The sequence below is a fragment of the Mytilus californianus genome, unplaced genomic scaffold (assembly GCF_021869535.1).
Source record: "Mytilus californianus isolate M0D057914Y unplaced genomic scaffold, xbMytCali1.0.p SCAF_3, whole genome shotgun sequence".
Lineage (NCBI taxonomy): Eukaryota > Metazoa > Mollusca > Bivalvia > Mytilida > Mytilidae > Mytilus > Mytilus californianus.
The window spans coordinates 126,796,197-126,822,873 of NW_026262679.1; the positions used below are offsets into that span (position 1 = coordinate 126,796,197).

The window sequence follows — 26,677 nt, forward strand, 5'->3', positions numbered from 1 at the left end:
CGTATATGGAACTTAATTGTGTCATATTTACCTCCAAACGATTAACCTACATGGCCCGAGAACACAATTATTTCGTAGTGCATTTCTTTTAGACAAAAAATTCAAATTAAAAAATCGCTTTTCAAGGCTATTTACCGATGACTCTTACACACTCATTTTGAATGGTGAATAAGATCATATAGTTTTAGATGAATTAAGCACTCAGAAACTAGCTCGTAAAAAGGAGGAGGAAATCCAGTTTTTCAGTAAATATCAAAGTAAAAGTATATAAGTCTATAACATTTGCGCAATTGTATACTTGTTTTATTGACGCAAATGAATGCTGCAGTTTTCAAAATATAGTGACGCAAAAGAAGAATTGGCGTAATTAAGTTGTGGCGAAAATTGATTCTTTTTCTGTGCAAATGGATATCGGCCTTTAAAACACCATTTGTACACTAACAAACGTGTATTTATCTTTTACGCTGTCTAGCATGGGATTAAAAGTTTTGGCAATTTGTGTAGGATTTTGATTTTAAAAAGTAACGAACAAGTAAGAAGATCGTCAAAAACCTGAAGTGTATCGGAAAATGAGCTATGCATGATAAAAGAAAATAGTCTGGTGCGTCGATATGAATTTTACAGAGGCATGTATTATTTGTAAAATTGAATTAGTCTATTAATAACAACCATTTGTAGAACTGATTCTTTTGATCCTTCAAATATGTGTAAAATATTCTTTGATAGTTTCTTTCATATATACAATTGCAGTGTGCTTATAAATACTGTAGATTTGTATTTGATCATTGATTGCATGCATAATGTCCAGTGACAAATATTTCATGAGTTCGTACAAAGAACAAATCAAAAACTTTTAAAATACATTTGATTGGTTATTTAAGGTGATTCGATCTTGATGATATGCATGAAAGTTTGTGAAGCTTACCTCTGAAATAAAGAAATCTAAAAAAAAAAGGAAGAGTTATTTTTTTCTTCTTCTGTATTTTACTCATACATGAACTTATAAATAAGCACTTTTTACAGTCAAAATAACAGTTTTAACACCGACAGCAGCAATTGCAAGCGACGCTGTTTCCATATAAGTTTTCACGAATTTTTATAAATCCCTGACCATCTTCGGTTTATATCAGACTCTGATATTGAGGGGAACATATACTACCATGGATGTCTTGTCTTTTTTAATACATTTAGATATAAAACGTGTATCTCATATAAAGCCTCATTTATAGAACATTATATATAATATTGTGTCAAGGAAATATTTGGATCAAAGAAATACTTGGAGAAGGAGGAAGAGGAGAGAGAGAGAGAGAGAGAGACTAATATTTTTCGCGGTATTTGGTCTCGTGTTACTCATGTCAAAATGTGATGGAAGGAAATGTTTCTCCTTCGTTTTATATAGCAGGGTATTCCATAGTGTAATTATATTAGTTACAGTTTTTTTTTTCTATCGGTAAGAAATGGTATACAGTTCGAAATCTAATTATCCACATTAAGTTATAGTACATTTAAAGTAAGTTTATTGCATTGCTAAACGCTTCTCAATCAAGATAAAACGTTTACAACCAATACTTTTTTTTGCGACTGAATAAATTTTATTTAGAATAGATAGTTCACGTTCCATTGAACTAAGGGTATTGTTTAGGGTTTTTTTTTAAATTTTATAATGATAGAATTTGAAATGTTATTAACACAATGATTCAAAATTACAAAAAGACATCAAAAATTACGCAATTAGTATAAAACAAAAATTATAATAATTAAGATAACTTATTTGCTTTAATTATTTAATTAACAAGTGAAATGTTATCAATCCAATCTTTCCAATCTAATATAGTCCAAAGGGTGACAGGTGTATAGAAATATGGTCACTACAGGTCTTCTTCCGGCTGGCAGTAAAGAACAACCATGGCAAAGAGGTGCATCCATTTGGTTGTTCGGGATATACAAGTACGCAACCAACTATAAATCAATCCAATCTAATAACTGTTTTTTTTCATCCCGCATTTTTTTTTTTATAATAAATTAAAAAATAAAATAATTGAAATAATTTTCTGAAATAAAAACCTAATATATATATCATACGCTTTACAAAACGATATGCCACACGATAGATGAAACGTTAAACGATATCATATACCATATACGATAGACGAACGCTAAACGCTAAACGCTAAACGCTAAACCATACCATGTACCATACGACAAATCAAACGCTTTACGATACCATGACGCAAACGATATACTGAACCCTAAACGATGACATTTACCATACGATACACGAACGATGAACGAACGCTGACCGAACGTTGTACGTACGCTATACGAATGATGTACGAACGATGACCGAACTCTATACGAACTATTCCCGCACGCTGTACGTACGATTCCCGAACGAAAAAAGTGTTAACTTTTACGTTACAGGGACTGTATATACGATCGCTCAATGTGTTCAAGTTGGACTACCAAAGTGGGGCCCTCATTTGTAAAATATATTATAACTCACTGACACTCCATGAATTGAAATGTATTTCATTTAACAGTAAAAAAAAATTATTTTAAGTAATAATTTTGCGGTACGTTTTAAAACCGCTCAGGACCTCCTGAGTGCACTTAGGACATTTTAGTGGGCGTTGAGGGTATGCGTCCGATAAATTATTTATTTTTTTTATCTTAATATTTTTGTTTGAATAAAATTAATTGAATATTTTCAGAAGTTATTGAAGTGTTTATTAACACGCGCCGTTATTTGGAATATGTCATGCATGACCGATGATCATATTCGATACCAATTATCATGTTGATTAGGTCTATACAAATACTTAATAAGGTCGTCTGATCTTTAGTAATTAGTGAAGGTAATCAACACATACTAGTTAACCAAGCAAGAAAGGTTTTCTTAGAACAAAAATAAAGATAAAAGTTGCAAAAAATGTTAAATAAACGTTTCGTTTTGTTTGTAATAATATTAAAGCCATTTGAGAATTTTAAGAAATCCATTCAGTTTATTTAATTTGAAAACGTTAACAAATATAGATCTAATTCATTGCAAAGTGTGGCGTCCTTCAGGGATCAAAACCCCGTTTAAACAGCGTGTGTTTAAAGGTTAATTATGCATTGGCCACGTGTCGTTAAAAAACAAACTGATTAACAATAATAGAGTTGTAAGGTAATAAATATTTCAGGTATTGGGCATTTGTCATTATCATGATTAGATTATCTAATTGACAACAAACACTTTATACAACTTACCAAGTAAGTACTAAAATGTAACACTTTGCAATAAATGGATGATAAATTCCTGCACCATATTTTACTCTTTTAATAGGGAAAATCAAGGAAAGAAAAACGGCGCGTGATATTTTTTTTGTAAAGATTATAACTTTCTAAAAGGAAACTCATTAGAACTTCGAAATGGTGTATTTCAACTTTGCTTAACTTATTTCAACATTTTAGTTATTTGTCCTAGTTAATTGTGCGGATGCCAGATTTATGTAACATATTTCACTATCTTCATAAAGACAAATACGGATATAACATTCAAATTCTCTTAAAAAAACCTCTCAAGACAAACTTCTAAATTCTAGATCCCTCTGATCTTCATTATTATCGATACACTTGTCATACATGTACATCCTGAATAAATCAATTGTTATTTTTATCAAATTTGGAAATTTAAAACTTCTAAAACGTTTCCCGTAAGAGCGTAATCTTTCATTCTTCTCTATCTGTATAGATGCACCATTGTATCTATATCTTATCCCTTATGACCATGAAATTTTCCTCCAATGTGTCGTGGCTTTCTATTGGCTACTTTTTTTTCAGTTAATCGATTTTCTCAAAATTCTCAGATAATCCCGGATTATCTCAGAATTTTCAGATAATCCCGGATTTTCTCCAGTTAATTATTTATCTAATTTTGTGAGGAATATAATGAACTATCTCAAATATGCATTAAGCTGAGAAAATCCCGGTTTATCTTAAAATTCTGAGATAAACCGGGATTATCTGAAAAAAATCGAGATAATCCCGGTTTATCTGAGCTTAATGTAAAATAGTGAGATAATCATAGTTTATCTGAGATAATCATAGTTTATCTGAGATAATCCTAGTTTATCTGAGATAATCCTAGTTTATCTGAGATAATCTAGGATTATCTATAAAAGTGGTTCAGGCGTGCCATAGATTTGCATAGAAAATTTTTTTAAATCTCATTCGTTAATAAGCATTATTGTGTTATCGTGTGTTCAAAATGAGTACTAATCACTTCATCAATGAATGGATCTAAAGCACTAGTGTAATTAATCCCGCCGGGTATAAAATAACTAATGCAATCATTCCGGTACAAAATCACTAGTGTAATCATTCCTGGTTCAAAAACACTAGTGTGAACATTCCTTGGATGAAATCTCTCCACTTTTTACATAAATCAACTATGCAATTTTCAAATACACTAAAAACTATTAAGCCACATTTTATATATATTTCCCCTTCAAAAAACCTTTTTAGAACCTTATAATGACTGGTGGATGTTTTACACTGGACCCGGATAGAAAACCCTAGTGATTTTTTGTCGGTGGATAAAAATCACTGGGGATTTTCTTCCTCCAGATAAAGTACACTGGCGGAATCAAACCACTGTTACAGAAACACGGACCATGATAATCTGCAGTTTGTTATATTTATGTTACATTAACCAATGTAAGCATTTATGGTCCATTCAGAGACATTGAATACCATTTCTTGAATAAAGTACCTAGATTCTTATAAAACTAAGTTAATGGTAAAAAGAAAGATTTTTACAAACTATACTAAAAAAGCAGCACGAGAGATTATCAACAAGAAGACGCTATACCAGGTTCGTCATTGATTTGGACTATTGTTTTGTTGACAATACATGTACAACAGGTCAATCTTTTATCTTGACTGTCATTTTGATGACACTATAACTTGTTTTGCAGCGTTCTTGGTATTTGACATTTGATAATTGATATGACATTGGAATCGACTGACCGATAATCCAAAGCATGGCGAGATATGCGTACACTGTAGAGACAACATACGTCAAACCATTTGGAGTTATAATGTTTTCATTCGAAAGATTTTCTGTTTTGGTTTTATTGCTCCTGGATTTGATGGAAACGAATTGTAGGTAGATTATGTACAGGTGTAACAAATTATTTAATGTTTTCTCTTTTATGTTATAATTCGTGTAATCTGTTACACTGCTTAAAAACTAGAAAATACGAAAAAACGCAACGAGTTATGTTTTCTTATTTCAACTTTCTTTTGAATTCGGTTATAGACTATACTAGAACACGCGGGTCCGTGACTGGATTAAAGTACCTATGTCTTATTTTAGCCTGGATTTTAAGTATTCGTATTGTCATTTGATAAAGCCAAGGTGTACAGTTTTTTCTGCTTTCAAAATCTTTCTGTTTGAACCCGCCCTGGTTTTCTTACTACAAAAAACTTACTATACACTAAATTTAATACTTTTACTAATTTACCTAAATTAATAGTGATATTGAGGTGGAAGAAAACAGACATTTTGAATAGTGTACTATAGTGTAACATAGATATTAAACAACTACTGGAAGAATTCCAGGTTCTCCTGATACAGGAGGGATTTACAGAAGGTAAAAGGTTATAACCGGAAACTACATGTGACATATACTATTGGTATCGGTATCGGATTCGACCCGGAACTTGTTAATTATTGGTAATATTGATTATGTGGAATACAAAAGGGCCTGTAATGGTATTATTTTTAAACAACATCATTGTCCCATATTAGTAATATAAAAAGTTGAAGTTTTTACGTCATGCCGGCTAACAAATTGGACTTCGTTATTTTAGTAATATAGATATGTCCAAGATTTTGTCGTTAGCGTATAAAAATTGATAAGTTGTAGAGTTGAATGGAAATTATTGAATGGAAATTCATTTGTCATCTTCTTCCCTGTATCAAGTTGCGGTTGGTGAAAATATTTCAAAAACTCGAAGCAAGACCAGGCAAGACATTATAGCACACACGTATCATACCTATATATATGTATGCATATGCGAATTACCCCCAAAAAATTAAACTTCGATAGACAACTTTCGAAAATCAGAAATAAGAATAGCCATAAAAAAGAAGTTTATTTTCCTTTTTTTAATTTCTATTAAACTCTTACTTTTGATTTTTATTTTTTATCAAATCAAATGAAATTTCCCTTTTTTAATAATGATATTTTTTATGTATTTATATAATTTTATCGACACTTTTGGTCTATTTTGTGCTTCTTGTCTGTCACATTTATGATGAAATGAAACTATGAAAGCTAATTGCAGTTCAGCACTTTATTGGAGCATACATAAAAGTGCATGCCTGTTTAGAATATTAATTACAATCAACTATTTATTCACTAATCTAACTTCAGTCTGAAACATCTGCATAGTTAAGTAAAAAAAACTATAACATGGTTGACGGCAATTATAGCAACAACAATTGCTTGAAATCTTAGAATTTATTCAATATCAATAAAATAACAATAATTACAACAAGTCATTTACACAGTTAGCAACCGAACATGTTCAATAAATAATTTATCTTGAGTGCCACATATTTAAATCATTTGTGGTTACTTCACTTGGTTTGTTATCGCAGCTGAAAGATATTTAAATTTTACAAAACTTAGGTAGCCTTTTTGGGAAAAATTTATCTTAGGAAGCTTTCGACTATTCTTGCAGATTCGTCTTATTTATATTGCACTTCATGCATCTATGTCGCTACAGTTATTCATAGAATAGAGAATGGCAACGGGGGATGTGTCAAAGAAAACAACCCCACCAAAGAGCATAATACAGTCCAAGGCCACCAATGGGACGTCAACGCAGCGAGAAAATCCTGCATCCGGAGGCGGGCTTCAGCTTTTTCCCTTAAGGTGGCTCGGCCCTTTAACAGTGCGCATATTTTAACGCATGTTACTAACGACGAGCGCCTTGGAAACGGTCGCCTTGAGGGGTTTTCTCAAAAATAGTTTTGACGACATTGGAACGCGGGCGTGTATGAAAGCACCCTTTCCCGATGTCAACAAACCATGCAAAGCGTTCTACAAAAGCCACCGTGAAAACAGGAAATACGTACGGTCAGGATTACAGAGTGGTTTGTTCATTTTTCACATAAAAAGGACAGAATTATACATGATATATTAAAGCATAACATTTAAAAAAAGAAAATATAAATATTGACTTGTACGACGGTATCTGGTGCGTTCGCTCCAAAAACACATTCTCACGCTACACGTTCGCCCCTTGGATCCGTTCGCACCCTATTTTCATTTAAATACTGGTTGAATATATCAAAAGATGTCTTTTAGATGTATTAGTATATATATGAAAATATTTTGCCAATGACGCAATGTTTAACCGTAAACAAAGGATAGCGATGTAAACTGCATGTCACCTTTCGGCTTTCAAAAACAAGTAAAACCCATATAGTATGCTATAGTATAACGGCATCGGGGTTCATCTGCACGCTATAAATAATAAATAAAAAAATAATAAATAAGCTTTATTTAGAGTCGGCAAAGTGTACAAACAGAGTCAACATAAGCTCTAATGAGTTTTTAACCGTTTTATCCGTTTGGCGTTTTTTAACATTTTGTTACTGTCATAAATCTATTTTTTACTTGAAATATCTTCATTTCCAAGTATTGCTGGGATCTTATTCCGGAGTATGTGAAATATTTTCCCACTGCAAAATTTTGATAATATATATAGTTACGTATTTTTTATTTGCCAAACATTTTTGAACATAACAATTCCGGAGTAGGGGGAAATATTTTAACACTGCAAAATTTTGATAATAGTTAAGTATTTTTTATTTTCCAAATTTTTTTTTGGACATTACAATTTTCAAACAAAGACTAAATACTTGACAGTCACACATAACATTTTTATTTAAAGATTTATATACTTTATCAAATAATGGGCACGAAAATATCTAACAAATTTTCTCGTATCATGATTCTGTGAAATTTGGAACTCTAGTACTATAACATGAGACCTCGGGGCCAATGTTTTCTATTTATAATATTTTCCTTTTACTTATTTTGCTATTTGTTAATTTTCTATTTTCTGTTGTATCTATCAATATGCCAACAGAGTTCGCATTAAAAAAAGAAAGAGGAAATATCAGCGTAAAAACTTAAATAATTGATTAAGAATGAGTTATTATAAAAGACTAACGGAACTCGAGCAACACATTTTTTGTTTTACGCAGAAAAAAAACCGGACATTTCAATAATTTGCAGTTTTCAACCTTTGATCATGTAGATGAAAGAAAATTGGTCAATAGCAACCGGGACCTTACTAGTATTCCGGCCTTATATATCGGTTACGGTATATGCTATTATCCCTCAATACCACATGCTTTGCGGCGCAAAATATTTGGCTTGACCAAGTCGGGATTTTGCCTAGGACACACATCCGCAGTCTATCGGGCAGTTCCAAACACTACCAGTTAAAGACATTATATATACACAAAATCTATACTACTTACTAGGTTCAGGAAAAGTTGGGATTGTAATTTTAAAACTCCGCCCAGTACACAGGGACGCTATAATAGTCGGTGATATTGGCAAACTTTAACTTCTGTCTTACTTTTTGACATGCGTTTTTTTCAAAAGGGAAGCTAATGAGGAAAGTTCTTGATTTAAAAAAATTAGTGTGGAGTGTGTCATTGCGGCAAGAAATATGCATGACAACTTTTTTAATGATGTGTGAACACTGGTTTGACCCACCTAGTGTAATGTAAGACTAGAATACCAAAGTGTTAAAAGAGAAAATTTGGTTGATAAAATCACACCCGGGAACACGAAGAAAGATGACAGACGAAGAAGTTATGGAAACTTTATTGACCTTATCACATATTTTTGATAGTTTTCCCGACCTTTACACATATTTTCAAGCTTGAAAAGGTGACCTATTCCAGCGGCACGTCCCATCACCTTGAATATAGGAAGTGCCCCCTCCCCCACCCCCACCCGAGATAAATACGCAGCCTCGTATGGTAAAAAGGAGGAATTTTGTCCATACCAAGCATGCATTGTCCATTCATTTTCTAGCGACAGTCCATATAATTTTTGTTTTATCAAGAGTGCACAAGCTGAAATGTCTCACCTGCTTTACTAATCATCATTCATGATTGGTTTTATGTTGATATTCCTAAAGATAAAGTTTCACTACAAGTATCAGAAAAACTTAATATTATCAATGATCATGAAAATGATCAGATAAACCGATCCAAGCCAGCCTTACACAGTGGCGGAGCCAGAATTTTTCATGAAAAAAGGGGGGGGGGGGGTGACTGTCTAAGAGAGGCCTGCTCCAGTCATGCTTCAGTGATTCCCTATATAATCAACCAATGGGCCCTCCCCCTAAATCCGCCTGTGTTAAAATCACCCCATCAACCAAATATTTTAAACATATATATAGTATGCCAGTAACAGACAAAACCATGAACATAAGGTTAAGTTCAGATAGACCCTGCAAGACAGGCATATTTGTTTTTCATTCATTATTTTGTACATAAATATGCCATTAGTTTTCTCATTTGAATTGTTTTAAATTGTACATTTGTCATTTGGAGGCCTTTTATACCCAACTATGCAGTATAGGTTTTACTCATTGTCGAAGGTCGTATGATGACATTTAGTTGTTTATTTCTGTGTCATTTGGTCTATTGTGGAGTGTCTCATATACAATCATATCACATCTTTTTACTTAATATTTCAATATATACATTTAATAATCATACCATACACCAAACATAATAACCCATTGATTACACAATGTAGCATGTTAAAAGAGGACTTACCATTGACCAATGAACCATGCAAATGTGGTCAATGACAATTGCCAGACAGACATGTACTCCTTACATTTGTGAATCATTGCATACTTATAGTTTATCTACTACATGTACTTTTAGTATAAGAAAAAACAGACAAAAACACAAAAACATGACATTGACAAATGACCTATTGCTAACAGTATCTGATAAACAACCCTAATCAGGTAACTTTAACCTTGATCACTGATCCATGAAATGTGCTTGAGATCTTTGTAGCAATCTGTATTAATTTGAGTGCATATCTAAATTTACAAAACAAAATTAATCTGGATTATTGTGATACTATAAATTTAGAAATTATTGTGAGGTTATTATTAGTGCAAATAATGCGACAGGGTGAATATCGCAAAAATTATAATAAGAACTTGCATTCTGATAACTGAATTATAGATCTTTATGCAGATTTTTTTTGTAATCACAATAATTAAACTCGCAATTTAGTCCATTCGTCAAAAATCGCAATAATAAATGCATGCAATAATTTCTGAATTTACAGTAGGTAAAAATGTTGTCAGTTAATAGTGAGACACAAGTTTTCCCAGACAATATATAATTCTTTTGGTTGTTTTGTTTGGTTGCTGTCTCATTGAACAAAACTGTATTTTATTTCTCCTTTTATCCAGAAAATATAACTTTTGAAATAGAAACTGAATAGCATATATGGATGTAAAATAATTCAAGTGGCCATTTAGGTCAGGGTTTGGTGAGGTAAAAGATGAGGCAAAGGCATGTGCATTTACCACAACTGCCACTTGGTATTATGATTTCCAAAATTTCCAAATCTCATAGCTACCTTCTGTATTAAAGACAACTGCATATATTGCAGTTTGCATATCATGAATTGTGTTTGCAGCAAAATTCACTACAGGCAGCAAAAAAAGCTCTATTAAAATTCATTTTTTGAAACATTTTTGATTTTTATTCCTAAAATGTCTATGAGATCAAATTTATAAAACATTTATTAGCATTGTAAATTTCAATAAACTAGTAATTGTTGACATGTATACATCATGTACATGTACAATCATTAGCTGATCAGCTCTATATTTTCATTATTTTTATATCAATATTCTTCATCAGTGTTTTTTATAAGACTCAATAATCTGTATTCATCATTGGGACAGGTAGGTAAAGTAGGTCCTTTTGATCTTGGATTTTTTTTTTATGGATTTTGACAGCACTAAAGCATATAGTTCCAAATTATAGTTGATCTTGGCTTCTTAAGTGGATTCTGATAACACTTTGCATATAGACACCAAGTGTAGATGATCTTGGGTTCTCTCATATGGATTCTGACAGTACTTTGATTATACATGAAGTTCTAAGTATTGTTGATCTTGGCTTCTAATGTTGTTCTTAAGTTTCTGCACTTTACATATAGTTCCCAATTGCAAGACAAGATGATACTGGCTTCTCGTGTAAATTCTGTCAGTTCTTTGCCAATAGTTTCCAAGTAAAGTTGAACATTCCAGGATCTTTCACAACAAATCACTCCTTCCGCTTACATGTACTTGAAGCCTGAAATTAAATGTCAGAGTAATTCTGTCAGAAAATCAACCATGATTGACATTTAAAAGCATAATGTAGTTCATATTTTAAATAAATGGGGAATGTGTCCCTGGGACACAGATGATGCCCCCACTTGCATATAAAGTTATAAAGGAGCATAACTAAAGAACGGTAAGAGTGACACTACCCAAAGTTTTACTTGATCTGAATTTTGTTGTAATAAGTAATGTGTATAAGTTTCATAACATTTGGATAAGGCAAACTAAAGTTAGAGAACAGAAACAAAAAATTCAGCAATTTTTCCATTTGTAAAGGGGCAAAACTCTAGAACAGTAAAAGTGACACCACCAAAAAAAATTCAAACTTGATCTGTGTTTGTTGGTAATAAGCATTGTGTATAAGTTTCATAACATTTGGTTGAGGCAAACTGAAGTTAGAGAACGGACACCAATTTTGGGACATACATACAGACAGACAAGGGTAAAACTTAATGCCCACTCCACTACGGCGTAAAAAAATGAAGAATTTGTGGCAACAATAATGAGCAAACAAAATAAAATTACATGCACAGCAAGTGTAAATAGTGATTTTGTTTTTATATATATGTTGAATACAGACTTCTCAGGGCATGCTGTTTCGATGCCAGGGACAAGTTATTTCTATGCCTAAAAATTCTAAAATGCAGCTGAGCTACATTTGTACTCCTCGTCAACCAAATTATGCTGAGGTGTCTTGTAACCTGTTTGGAATATGGGATAAACAAATTTTGTGTTTAAAAATACTAAGCACAAAACAATAATGAATTTTTCAACTCAAATGTATGTGTTATTTGGTAAACAAGATAAGCCCCACGTGTATGTTTAAACCTGATACTTGATGTTATGAAATTTTTATACAAAAGAGAGACAGGGGGGGTGTTTAATTGTAAACAAATTGTGATCAAGACGAATCCATCAATAAAATGTATTGCCTCGTACTGTAGTGGTTATAATTTACAAATCAGGCCATTTATATATTCTCAAGAAAACAAATGAAACAATCGAACCCCTTGAGCGGGTAGTCCTATAATATATGCCTTCGCATTATATATTCACTATTTAACGTTTTCATGCTGATATTTTCATTTTTTTTTTGGAGGCACATTGACAATAAAAAAAAAAAGAAGAAAAATAGCAAAATCAGTAAAAAGAAAACAGAAATAGAAAATAATGCCCCTGAGTTCATATATTATAGGATTACTTGAGCGGGTGGACAGGGATAAGGGAACATGGGAATGAGAGATCAGGAAGCGAGAAAAGGGGGTATCATGTGCAGGTCCATTACCGTTAATTAGCCTGGTCGGAGTGAAAATAAAAGTAACCAATTTGGTAGAAGTAAATCTTATGAAGATTAAAAATAGAATAAAAACCTTAGATCTCGTGTGAGTCACTTTATTTTTAAACAATAAAAATAAACTTAATATATCTTTATTTTATTGTTATAGAACTATACTAACAAAAGCATGATTTAGATAAAAGGAAGAATACAAACAGACTCAGGGTGGGAATGTAAAAGGGATGAACGTGAATTGGAACGAACATGATTTTGGGTGAAAGGACAAGAATTCGAAAAGAGGGGGGGATGAATAATCTGGGAAATATATTTTGCAATTTTTTTGTCTGGGAGCAAGGGGGATGGAAGTAGAAGTTAGGGGAGAACATTTTAGAGTAAAAGGGAAGAGAAATGGGAGTTGGGGATAGGGAGTGGTAATCATGAACCCCTGTCTGAGGGAAGTTATGGGGTACCCCATTTTACTGGTTGGGACCAAACCCTCTATATGGTTTTCAGGGGTGGATCCAGCCATTTATAAAATGGGGGGGGGGGGGTTCCTAACCCAGGATAAAGGGGGGTTCCAACTATATGTCCCCATTCAAATGCATTGATCGTCAAAAAAAAAGGGGGGGGGTTCCAACCCCCGGAACCCCCCCCCCCCCCCCCCCCTGGATCTGCCACTGGTGTTTAAACCTGTATAGAGGAATAATCCTTCTATAGAGGGGAATTTTTGTTTAGACTGGATTTAAAGCAAAATAGGGCAGAATGGCATTTTCTACTTATTATGGCAGTAACCTGCTACATTTGATGCACCAATTGATGTACTTAATTTCATTTCACATGCCCAGTTTACTGCTAAACTGACTGAATATACAATCTATTGTACACCATAATTGAAAGCTGTGATGATCAGGTAAATTCCACTCAGTTATGCCTCACTGAACAGAATTTCTATTGCTATATTTAACATAAAATTTAAAGGTCAACTGCATGTCCCTTTTGTTGTTGATCAGGTGTTCAGATAGGTATACAATAGATTGCAAGTTCTGTCACTTTAGCAGAAAACTGGGCATCCCAGGCCATTTTTTGGTAAAGAAATACAGAATACAGTAAAGTGCAATAATTGATGCATATTTAGTGCTATAGATTATAGCAAATATAACTAGAAAATGCCATTCTGCCCTATTTTGCTTTAAATCCAGTCTTCACAAAAATACCCCTCTTTTATATCCCTCTATAGAAGGATTATTCCTCTCAGTATACAGGTATAAACACTATGTAGAGGGTTTGTTCCCAACCTGTTTTACTAGTCATTATAGATGCTAACGATAAATATTTAACCTCATTTGACCCTAAGGGAGCTACCATTTGATTTTTATGGGGGGCTAGGATGAAATTTGAAAAAATAGGCAGGACAGGAGTTTGGAGTAAAAAAAAAAGGCAGGATGACAATTTGTGTAAAAAAATTCAGGATAAACTAGTAAAAAAAAGGCAGGACCGAATAGAGTAAAAAAATAAAAAGGCAGGACAGAGATAACAACTAAAAAAAAAAAGCAGGACAACATTTTTCATCCTAGCCCCCCCCCCATAAAAATCCAATGGTAGCTCCCTAACGTGGCTACGAATTAGATTTTACGAATGACGATATAAAATCAAGACTTATTTGACGCTAACGATAGCGCAGATCATCATGATCATGAGATGCTGAAAATGACCGTCCCCTCCTCTTTTGACTGTTTGACACGGATATTTTTTCAAAACAGGCTATACATGTTCACAACTTGCCAGTTAACAGGTTAAGGGTCAAGTAAACACATAAATAAGATACCAGCCATAACGATTATACATAGAACAGAAATTTAGCCCATGCAAGGTTTCAGCCGCAGTGATTTTCTACAGTATCGAGTATTTTGAGATAACCCCCCACTTTGTATTTTTCGTGATACTGATAACATTTGGCTGTCTAATATATTATAATCTATGTTTTCTTATATAATGACTCTACCTTCATCGTTGTCTATTCGCCACTATGTCTGTTATTCATGCACACGGTCGTATTTATCAGTGCAGTATGCTGCTCAGCAATGGCGACCCTGAAATTTCTGTTGTCCGATTATGGCGCCAGATTAGAGGGAAGCAACTCGCGCCAGACAAAATTACCGTATTTCAACAAAATAATCAAAATTTCGCTTTTTATAACAAACAGTAAAATGTTCATCACATTTATATTCAGCTTTCGTCCATTGATATAATTACAAACATTATTTATTTAAAGACATTAATAAAAAAATCACAATAAAGTAATTAATGGAGTGCATTGAAATCAGACCTCATGGGGTAGAGGGGTTAAACAAAAGCTCGTTACTTTTTTAAAAGCCTGGTGACCCCCATTTTATTTTACCTTAAAATGCTCGAAAAGTTCATAGCTTTGACATATCCGTTTTTAAAAAAAATCTACCGGGGAAATTTTACGAAAAATCGATTTAACCAATATTTTTAGCCTTAAACTGAAATTAAAAAATGCCAAATTTAGACATAAATCTGAAAATAAAAAGATTTTTAAGTCTAAAACAACCAAGGGGAACGTTTACATTTCAAATTTAATTGTTTTTTCACATAATAATCATACTGACATGGTTCTAAAAGTCTTTGAATTTGATGTAGTCGTTATTGTTGAAAGGGTGTAAAAGTTTGGAAATAGGGTCAAACTCGCACATTTCGCTTCCATTTGAGGGGAAAACGAGCCTGGTGACCCCCTTTTTTCTTTGCATTTTTGGATTCAGCATAAAAAAATCTACAAAATATGTGAAAATAAAAAAATTCTACCGGGGGTCCTTATTGGGGTGAGCCACCTTAACAATAATGTATACTAGTTCAGCGAAATGGACGCCACAGTAAACTCCAAAACCTACAAATGAACAAAAATATAAAAAAACAAAATACAAGACTTACAAAGGCTAGAGGTTCCTGACTTGGGACAGGCGCTAAAATGTGGCAGGCTAACATGTTTTGAGAGTTCTCAACCCTCCCGCTATACCTCTAGCCAATGTGAAACAAACAAACACAGCAATACGCACAGTACAACTCAGTTTAAAAGAAGTCCGTTGTTAAAATAGGTTACAGAAGAAACTGTGCCTATAAAAAGAAAGAGCAGACACCAAGAGTCAAACGAATCAAAAGTGTTTTAAAAACAGTTAGCACCACGACCATAAAATAAAAACGACAAAAAGACAATAACAAAACATTACAGAAAAAATTAGATATAGATCATGAACCCTATCAAAAACCTGGGTTGAACTCTCTGTGGAAGGGTAAGCAGTTCCTGTGCATGCTTCATACATATGGCACTCATCGTGTTAACTATGTAATTACAAATCTGGTGACAAGTCGTATTCTGTAATGTAAAAGTCGAAGAAAAGAGGACGGGATTGTGGTTTCTACAGTAGGGACACATCTGTGGTCTTCCATTACACAGAAATTCCATAAGGTTCAACAAATCATGGCGTCAGTAAAACTTTCGAATTTACCACTCGGACTACTTACTGCATTAGCTTCCTTGTAAGCAGAAAACCCTTTATCTAGGAAACCATGATATGGAACGCAAGAATTGGAATATCGTATCTTGGAGATACATACTCTATATGCAGGTGCTGTTGGAATGTTGTAACACACAAAAGGAAAGTTTCAATGGGAAAACTGAAATCTTCTCTTTCATCGAAGAGTTGCGTTCTCAACCGACCCTAATTGTAAATTTCTAGATTTAAGTCTATATATATTGTAGACTTTACTTGTTCAATTGTTTTCTGTGTTTCAAGTTCATTGGAATAGATGCAGTAACCATACATAAAGTTTGCATTGTTCAGTAACAGGACTACCTTTATATAGCGCAGAGAGCAATTAAAAATTAATGCTTCTTTTCATTTTCATGAGATGCTTCTGTATGAAGTCTGCCTCATAAAAGTAAAGGAACAAGTCGGCAAAAAAGAAAGGCCCAGCATGTTTTCTTGAATTTCTGAGTATCTGTTAAAAACCATGTCCTCCAAAAGAAAGTAAAATGTCGTCAATAAATGAAGAACTTGATGATGCTGTCAGTGAACTTTTTGCTTAAATCGGAGTATTTTAATAACAAAGTATACGTTGTCCTTCCGAATGGAAAAATATTTGTATCTTTGTTGGCCATTCTGTTTATGGAACAAACTATGACGTATTCTTTCAATAGAAGGATGGATACTAGTATAAGGAGTAGGGAAGTCAAATGTTATACTATTGTATGATAACAGTTACTTTGATTGTAAGTACTCTAACAGGTCTAAGTATCCACGTGAGATTCAGATCACCCCTAGAAAAGCACTATGTCGATACCGCTGCTGGTGGATTGTCGACCCCGGGGTATCATCAGCTCAGTATTCGGTGCTTCGGTACTGAGCTGATATATTACATACTATTGCAATTCAATTTAATTTTCCGTTGATAAATTCAAAACATATTTAATAAACTGTTGAATCAGAGATATGTTTCACTTTTATATAGTATTGATATTATGAGGGAAATGTTAAAATTAAAAAGACAATACTTTAACATGCAAACTTTGCAAAACATCAAAGTCAATGCCCTTTTAGCTCTGCTGGATGTATAAGTAACGATTATCAGGTTGTCTGAATATTGATACTGTAAAATATCAGTTGCGAGTCACAATATGAAGCTTTTTTTGTCGACTTAGCGCAGCGAACGAGTTTGAAAAGGCACCATATTGTGTCGAGCCGCTGATATTTTACAATATAAATATGATAAAAATCTGATAATCGATTTATCGGATTGTATTTCTGTCTTTTGCATGATAGAAACAAGTGTTTTTCTTTGTTTCACCAGCAAACCGGAAGATGACTTGATAGGTTCGGGTCAAAGTTATCAATGTCGGTTCATTCGCTATCACAAAGCCGTGATATGCAATTTTACAAAGGACTGAGCATAGTGTTCAGACTGTGGGAACACCGTTAAAAAGAGTGCCACGCTCTCTGCACGTTAAAAAACATTTACAACAACTCCTTGAGGGGTCCGTAGGTGGCCTGTTGTAATGCAACATTTCTGTCATTATCTAACATACCTTTAGTTGTTATTGTTAATTTGTTTAGTCTTGTACATGCATACAATATATGGCACTGGAAGTTAACCAAAAAACACTCAATTAATCTATATTTGTGAATAAGTCCTCAAACATGAGGATGAAATCGCTATCGAAGATAAAACCAAAAAAAAATGATCTGATTGTGCTTAGAACAGAAGTGTACTTCTATAACACATACGTGTACTGGTAATCAATTTTAGTAAAAGTTTGGACCCTTTTTTAAAAGCTTCTTAGTAATTAAACTATCACGTTCATTGAAATATGAGAAGTCCCTGCAAGCACGTGCATATCGAACAACTAAGAAATTTACAAACTATAGAATAGAAGCCAGAGAAACCAAACCATTAATAAAAGGAAAATTAACAGTAGTAGAGATGAAATTATAAATTTTGGCATGAAGATTATCATGAGGAATGATAAAACTATGGTCTAGAACGGACAAAGGTCACTTTAACGTTGGATGTTGTGAGACTAGGGTCAATTGATTTGGTGTTTTTGGTTTATTTCATAAAATCTTATAAAAACTAGATTATTTAGAGATAATGTGTCATTAAAATATCTACAGGTGTTGTTGAAAACATGTCAAGCTGAGTCACTTGTATAGTCTACAGTTTAGCCATGAACTGCCATACATTTTAGTACTGATTAAAAGACAGATTCAAGAGATTCTGTATTTCTTATAAAACCAAGTTAATGGTAAAAAGAAAGATTTGTTTACATGTAACAAAATACGGATTATGCGCATGACGAATATGTCCAAAAACAAGCACGAAAAGAAGAGATTGGTGATCAACCTGGAGAACGAACTTCTGTATTAACAACTGTGATTAATCACAATTTTTTTAATATTCGAATATAATAAGATGCCGAATTTCAAAACATTTACTCGCTTTAAGTAGTACATTTTTAGAAAAAAAAATCTTCTGCCTTCTGTAATATCTGCAAACGCAATTCCTCACCTGTCTCTCCCGAGTTAGAAATTACACAGTACCTTACCTATCTACCAATTCAAGAACATTTACATTATCTCAAGCCAACTATATGTATAACAATTCGATTATGTTTTTATTTAAGAAAGAGTCTTCTGCACTAAGATTTAACCTGATAACGCATTTTTTCAGTTAATTAAAGACGATGAACAGTATTTTGGTGTCTCTTGGAGACAGTTAATAAATAACCTTGGTATTTTAGACAAATTGAATGTTAAGGTCTCCTGAAGAGATGTTTACAATTTCATTTTCAACTGAAACACGAAGTTATGTCAAGATATACTCGGTTCTTTCTATCTACGAAACTCAAGTGCACGGGTTTTTGATTAATATATGCTAACTCTATCATTATCTTACTCAATATATATATTGTTGGTTTCATCTACTTTGACTTATCAAGTACAAGTAATTAGAAGTGAAGTTGGTATCAACTCTTTTCCCCATTTTTTAAGTCATTATACTAGATTCTCATTCATAAATGACAAATGAACAACTTTAAGGCCTCATCTCAACATGTGATGGTCCCCACTATATATTGGTTACCTAAACTACACAAAAAGTCCGTAAAAGATCGTTTCATCCGGGCCTCTAGTAAGTGTTCTATTACTAATTTGTCAGTGCGTTTAACGAGTTCCTTATCTACTACCAAAGAACTTATCATTAATTATTGAAATAAAACATATGAAAATTGTGGAATTAATAATTTTTGGAGTGTAAAAAAATCCTTGGATGTTTTAGATAAATTACGTGCTTTTGATAGTCCTTTTGATTCGGTTGACAGTTTTGACTTTTCCACTCTTTATACTACATTTCCACACAATCTTATCAAACAAAAGTTTTCCTATATAATTAAATGGTCGTTTGATAAATCTGATTGCAAATTCATTTGCTGTAACTCATATAAAGCTTTTTTCTCAAATGAGAACGGTAAATATGCTAGATATACTTACAGGAGGTGTTATAAGATGATTAAAGCCATACATTTTCTTCTTGACAACATTTATGTACGTTTCGGCAGTAAAGTTTATCGACAGATTGTAGGTATTCCTATTAGCACCAATCGTGTCTCTTTAATAGCAGACTTGTTCCTGTACTGTTATGAATTTTAGTTTATGGCCAAACTCAATAAAGATTCATCTAAATTTCATTTAATTGATAAATTCAACAACCCTTATCGTTATCTTGCTAATATTTTTTCATTTAATAATCAATAATTCTCTAAATATACTGCCGAAATTTATCTAAAGGAGCTAACCTTAAATAAATCAAATATTACCAGCAATAAGTGTCCTTTCCAAGATTTAGACATTTCAGTTTTACACCAGAAACTCTGCACAAACCTTTATGACAAAAGGGATGATTCTTATTTCCTTATTGTTATTTTCCTTTTTTGGACGGTGATGTTCCTTTGGCACCGTCTTGCGGTGTTTATATATCCAAATTCGTTCGCTATGCCCGTGGTGTAGTGACGTTTTTGATTTCAATGAGCGTAATCTATGTATTAAGTCAGGGATTTCGTTACCAAAAATTACTTATATCCTGTACTAAATTCTTCCATAGATACAAGTATTTAGTTTGATGATGTTGTGTACCGAGCCCGGAAATTTATATACGATCCGGATAAACTTATCAATCCTTTCAATAAACTTATTCTAAAAGGTTACCACCTTTAATCTTTGAATATTGTTTTTATTGGTATAAATATTGATTTTGTTGTCAGTAAATTAAAACCATACTAAATAGTATTGTTATTCACATGTGCATTTTTACGGTACTACAATATGTCGATACCTATATTTTGGCATTGCACAATACACTAAATCTATTGGATGTTGGATGTGTTCTGATTGATATATTAGTCTTAGATACATGATTTCTTTTATTAGTTGTTACTAGTTTTGAACTAGCTGTAAGTAACTGCGAGTACTCCCAGATCTGTACTTTGTGTCTTTTGTTGTTAGGAACGTATAAATACCCTGCCACATTCGGTCTGTTAGATGTGTTTCTGCTTTGTATCGATCTGATGAGTTAAGCCATTTTCAACTTACTTTTATAGTATGTTTTTATGTTGTACTGTAACACCACTGTCTCAGGTTAGGGGGAGGGTTGAGCGCTCACACTCATGTTAAACCCTGTTACATTTTTTATGTGCATGTCCCAAGTCAGGAGCCTTTAGTTCAGTTGTTGTTGTCGGTTCATGTCTGTCATATTTGTTTTTCGTTAATTGTTTTGTTATAATTAGGTCGTTATTTTTCTCAATTGAATATATTTCATTTCCGGGCATTTTATAGCAGACTATACGGTATTGGTTTTTCTCATTGCTGAAGGCCGTACGGTTGCCTATAATTGCTTACACCCACTTCATTTGAACTTGGATGGATAGTTGTCTCATTGGCAATCATACCACATCTCCTTATTTTTATAAATGTTGTATCAAACATATACATATATTTGAAGAAAAAACTGCTGTCCATTATTTTTGGGCTAACGCTGACAACAAGTTTTCAACAAACGTTTAAAAGAACCCCTGATATTTCAAATGAAATTGTTTAATTGAAATTATTTGCTGCATTTTAATTATGTCATGAAAGGTGAGTAATATGTCCTGTTCTGGTACGACATAATAGGTTTGTTAGATTGATATCATTAATGATGTAAATTATCGGGTTCTGTTCAAACCTGATTACATTTTTGAAATTTTACTGAACGAAATGTACCATATGTATAATATTTGCAGAGACATTTAACGTTTTATTATATTTAATATGTATGACAAATAAAAAAAAAATTATCTTGATTAAATTGTAAGGTGTATTGACATAAAATTCGCAAGAATTAGATTAACAAAGATAGTAGATGACTCAATACGACGCAGTTGTAAATCGTTCATAATTTGCAGAGAGAGAAAACGATTTTCACTTTCAAAAGTCCTATTTTTCAAATAAGCTAAAAGCTAGACGAATTTCGCCTTTTCAAAGTCATAAAACGCATTTAACTGTGGTTTAATATCCGGTCCCATGTGAAACGATAGAACATATTTAGATATTTCTGTAGGGTTTCGGAAAATAGTCTGTGATTTAGAATGATCGTTTCATTGTATTTCTTCTCCTTTATTGCGATATTCCACGATAATGCGAAACAAACCTGAACGTGTACGGTCAATATATGCTCTAATAGAACAAAGTGAAGAACAATTTACTATCCACCAATTAAAATCATTAAAGAAAGATTAAAAGGGGGCAATAAAAAAAAATAAAAACATAAAAACTTTTTGGAGTATAAAAAAAAACGATTTTTTTGCAGACTATAAATCAAAAATTAAATGACATTGTTCATCAGTTTAAATACAGTCCTTAATATTAAGTCTACATCTTTTCAATGCTTACAATGTGATTGGAAAATTATTCCAATGCACGAGTCCAGAAATATCACTCTATTGTTTTAGGTTCACATAAAAGAAATATGATTTACAAAAAAAGTCTTATAACATAAGATGTCTTCAAATTATAGAATACGATTAACAATTCAAAGATTACCAGCAACATCAGCATTTTTTTAAAAATAACTTATCTTAAACATAAAAAAAGATGCGGATTCGATATACAATTTTTGATTGCATTTGAGTTATTGTATGAGCGATGTGGGTATCAGTCGTAAACTTTTACGAATGGAGATAGTGTGTCAGAAATTAATATACCACATTCCGTCTTTTTCGTTACATTGGCAATTAGTCTCTCTCTGCTGTGTTGAGGCCATAAAAATTGTCCATTCTTAATAGTTGCCTCGTTCATACCATATATATCTCCTTATTTTTATATTGGGACGTATGCTCTCCTATTTTTACAGTTTTGTTGTATTCCTGATATAACTTCAGTAATGTTAAAATTGAGAATGGAAATGGGGAATGTGTCAAAGAGACAACAACCTGAGAAAACAGCAGAAAACAACCGACGGGCACCAACGGGTCTTCAACACAGCGAGAAAATTACCGCACCCGGAGGCGGGCTTCAGCTGGCCCCTAACAAAATGTGTACTAGTTCAATGAAAATGGACGTCATTCTAAACTCAAAAACATATAAATGAACTAAAATTAAAAGACATACAAGACTAACAAAGGCCAGAGGCTCCTGAAAATGAACTAAAATTAAAAAAAACATAAAAGACTAACAAAGGCCAGAGGCTCCTGACTTGGGACAGGCGCAAATATGGGGCGGGGTTAACCATGTTTTGTGTGATCTCAACCTTCCCCTTTACCTCTAGCCAATGTAGAATAAACAAACACACAGTAATACGAACAATAAAACTCAGTTTAGAAGAAGTCCGAGTCCGATGTCAGAAAAAATAACTTAAGAAACTAAGCAAAATGACAATGATACATTAATTAACAAGGGACTACTAGCAGTTACTGACATGCCAGCTCCAGACCTCGATTAAACTGATTGAAAGATTATTTCTTCATCATATGAAAATCAAGCACAATCCCTCCCGTTAGGGGTTTAGAATCATACCATCATAAAATATATGAGAAGAACATAACCCGTATCATGCCAACAACTGGTTTTAGAATAAATGTGTTTATTTCCGATGCAAAGACACTGAGTGAATCAATATTAATACCAAAATATGCCATCTTTAATGAACCTTTTGAATACTTCACTTTTTTTATTCTTCTGGTCTGTTTTATTATCGAAATTGTTATGCAGTCCATCCAAATTATACATTAATGTTATTTTTCCATAATTAAAAATTCTTGTCAGGTTATCTAGCCATCATTTTGACGTGTCACATTGTTATCAAAATTTGCATTATGTCTGTATTTTCAGTGGATTTGTCGGCAAGTTAAGACAGTATTTGTTAGAATTATTTGCCCGTTATAGTCTGTATCTTCTTAATATCACCCCATATGCAGTCTTTAGTTTTCTATGTTGAGTTTTGTATACTGTCGTTTGTCTTTTGGTCTTTTTCTTTTTTTGCCATGGCGTTGTCAGTTAATTTTGACTTATGAGTTTGAATGTCCCTTTGGTATCTGTTGCTTCTTTTTTATTTGTGTTCTTCAACGCAAATATATGGTCCGTTCTGAACTTGCTATCAGGTGTGAGCTTTTGCTCAATGTTTTAAATACTTCACTTTGACATAGATATAAAAGCGCTTTTCCATTTGTGTAGGGTTTATTTCAAGCGTGTGTATGATATTTGTCTCATCAAATAATACACTATGTCGTGAAAACTCAAAAGTTGATAGTCATCCATATTTCACAAAACCTTCTATAAACTTTTAGAATTAGTGCAAGATATAATGTATCTATTACACCTGATTTGAACGACAGCAGCAACCATTTTTGAACCCATAATTTATAGATACGAACGCACCAATCATATAATTTAAATGAGTATAAATATGCTATCATTTACAGGTCCTGGCCGGCAGTTTATGTGGCGCGTCCGTTTAGCTAAGAGGGATGTAAATATATGCAGCCACGTCTAGTTTGAATGGTGACGTTAATCCGATGCCAGGTACTTTGGACGTAAAAGAACCCTTGCAGCAACCATCCGTAGATGGCATATTTCAAGGCAAACTTTCTGCCCCTATCAAATAATTTTTGAATATTATATAAATTGTTAAAATGTTTTCGTATATTCATGCTTCTGAATAACATGATACGGATGTCGTTAACATTATTTCGTCACCTTTTATAGTTTCACTTGTTTTTAAGCGATGTGGGTGCATGATAACTGCTCATTTCTTGAAGTAACAAGGGAAAATCAAATGGTAAACGGTCAATGCTTTGTAACAATGAATGAGCCAATAATATGCAATGAATGAGACAAGAGACCAATTATATGCAATTAGAAAAGAGAAGACATAAAATAGAGGCTTGATTTATCTTCTGCTTACTTCCTGTAGCAGTACATAATTGCCGAAAAATCCGACATTCTCACGATTGTATTTATTTCATGACTTTGTGAATAGTATAATGGATAGACACTAATAGGACATTATTCCGTTGAAGAAAAATATAATTGCTTATTGCCGGATGTCCAGCAGCAAAACATTAAAACATATTTAGGATTGTTATGGCATCACAATACAATTTATGAAAAAAACATACACCACGATGCTGGGATTCCCTTGACATGAACTGATTTAGCTTCAATTAGAGAAAACCAAGCTAACAAGTTACAAAATATAAAAATGTTAAAACTGGACACAGCGTTAACAGCATGTACATCGATTTTTGCAATTTCAGTTCTAGACAAATCACGCGGTTTGAGAAATGTCAAGACATATATTTCTCTTACCACAAATAATTGTCGCAATTTTCGTAAACATATTTCATAACAAGCTTTCAAAAGCAAACAAACAATTATAGATAAGAAGGAATGAAACATGTATTCCTTCTGCAATTCAGCTCAAATATGTAAGATTTGTAAACTTACAGTCAAAAAATGTGTCCATCCCTCAGTGAAATGTTGACCCATTCTTCTGTGACATATTCCCAACTCAATCTGAACTGTGTCTAGCACCCTAGACCATTTGGCGAACTGTAGGCTATATACAACTAGCTTTCGTTAGTCTTGTCATGCTTTTCCTCGTCAGTTGTATGTATGAAACACATGCTTTATGATGGTATGTGGATAAAATACCACACAGATCAGCAGTTTTTGGTTTTGTCAGCCGATAATGGTGATAAATATTTAGAATGCAGTCACATCGCTGTGTGGGTTTTTTGTTATTGTAAAATTTGGACTCTCTACGACTGACATTCTCAATCGGATAATCGAGGGTTAAACAGGACTATCACGACACATTACGTTTACTAAGTGTGAAATGAGCCCAACAATGTTAGATCGCTTCTTATTATTTTCTTCCACCACAAATTGTTCCAAAAACACGTTTTGACTGCACGGAAATCACATCATATGTCTACAAGTACCATTCCTTTCTTTTTGTCCTTCATCAACTATTTTAACTACTAACACATTCATTCTTAAGTATCAGTACCTTAATTGATGGAGAAGGCTACAGTGTGTCTAGCAGGACATAACAGAACATAAGGAAATATTGACGAAAGCATATTTCTACTTGAAAGACTTCAAAAATGATGAACAAAAATATTTCAAAACATTTGAAAACATGATACATGTTAAATGCAAATTTTATCCGAAAAAAAAATGAATGTATAATTGTAAAATGTGTATTTCAAGAACAACGAGTTTGTATTTGTTCTAAACAGAACAAAAAAAAATCATTTGTTAAGTGTAGTTTTGATTTAGATGTGAGGGTTCCTAACTTTTCATTAACGAATAAAGTATAACCTATTTATGTAACGTAGCTCACTATGGATTTGATTTGGTTAATTTGTTTGTCTCTGCTAAATGATAAATGTTTAGAACTAACATCTACAAAATAAAATTTTTCCTACATAATTCAATTACTGTGATGTTGGACATTTAAAAAATGAGGCCTATTTAGCTGAAATAGTTCGATTTCATGTACAATAAAATGCTGGGGCGCAGATTGATACGATCGCAGAGGTCGAACCCTGAACGTTTGGGGCTAGTATGGTCACTACATTCAAACGTGATACATCTCTGAATTTGGATTGTGATTAAATATTTGACACATTATATGTTTCTGACACAGAATAAATGTGGTCAAAGAACTGAAAATTTTGAAATTGGACTTTTACCAATTATGGTCCAATATCCAAATTCTAAATACACGGTTAGACACAGTATATCATAGAACTCCAATAATTTAGATTTTTGATGAAATCAAACAAAGTTTAATTTTGGACCCTTTGGACCACAATGTGGACCAATTTGATAAAAGGCCCCAAAA

General features: G+C 33.0%; 1 long non-coding RNA gene across 1 annotated transcript; it reads right to left on the bottom strand.

Annotated features, from left to right (window-relative positions):
- Positions 1 to 10,793: 10,793 nt before the first annotated feature.
- On the bottom strand, positions 10,794 to 15,577 carry LOC127736135 (uncharacterized). The gene is made up of 2 exons (XR_007998819.1): positions 14,727 to 15,577; positions 10,794 to 11,419 (listed from the first exon to the last, which is right to left on the bottom strand). It is a non-coding gene; the product is annotated as an uncharacterized LOC127736135 (long non-coding RNA).
- Positions 15,578 to 26,677: the final 11,100 nt, after the last annotated feature.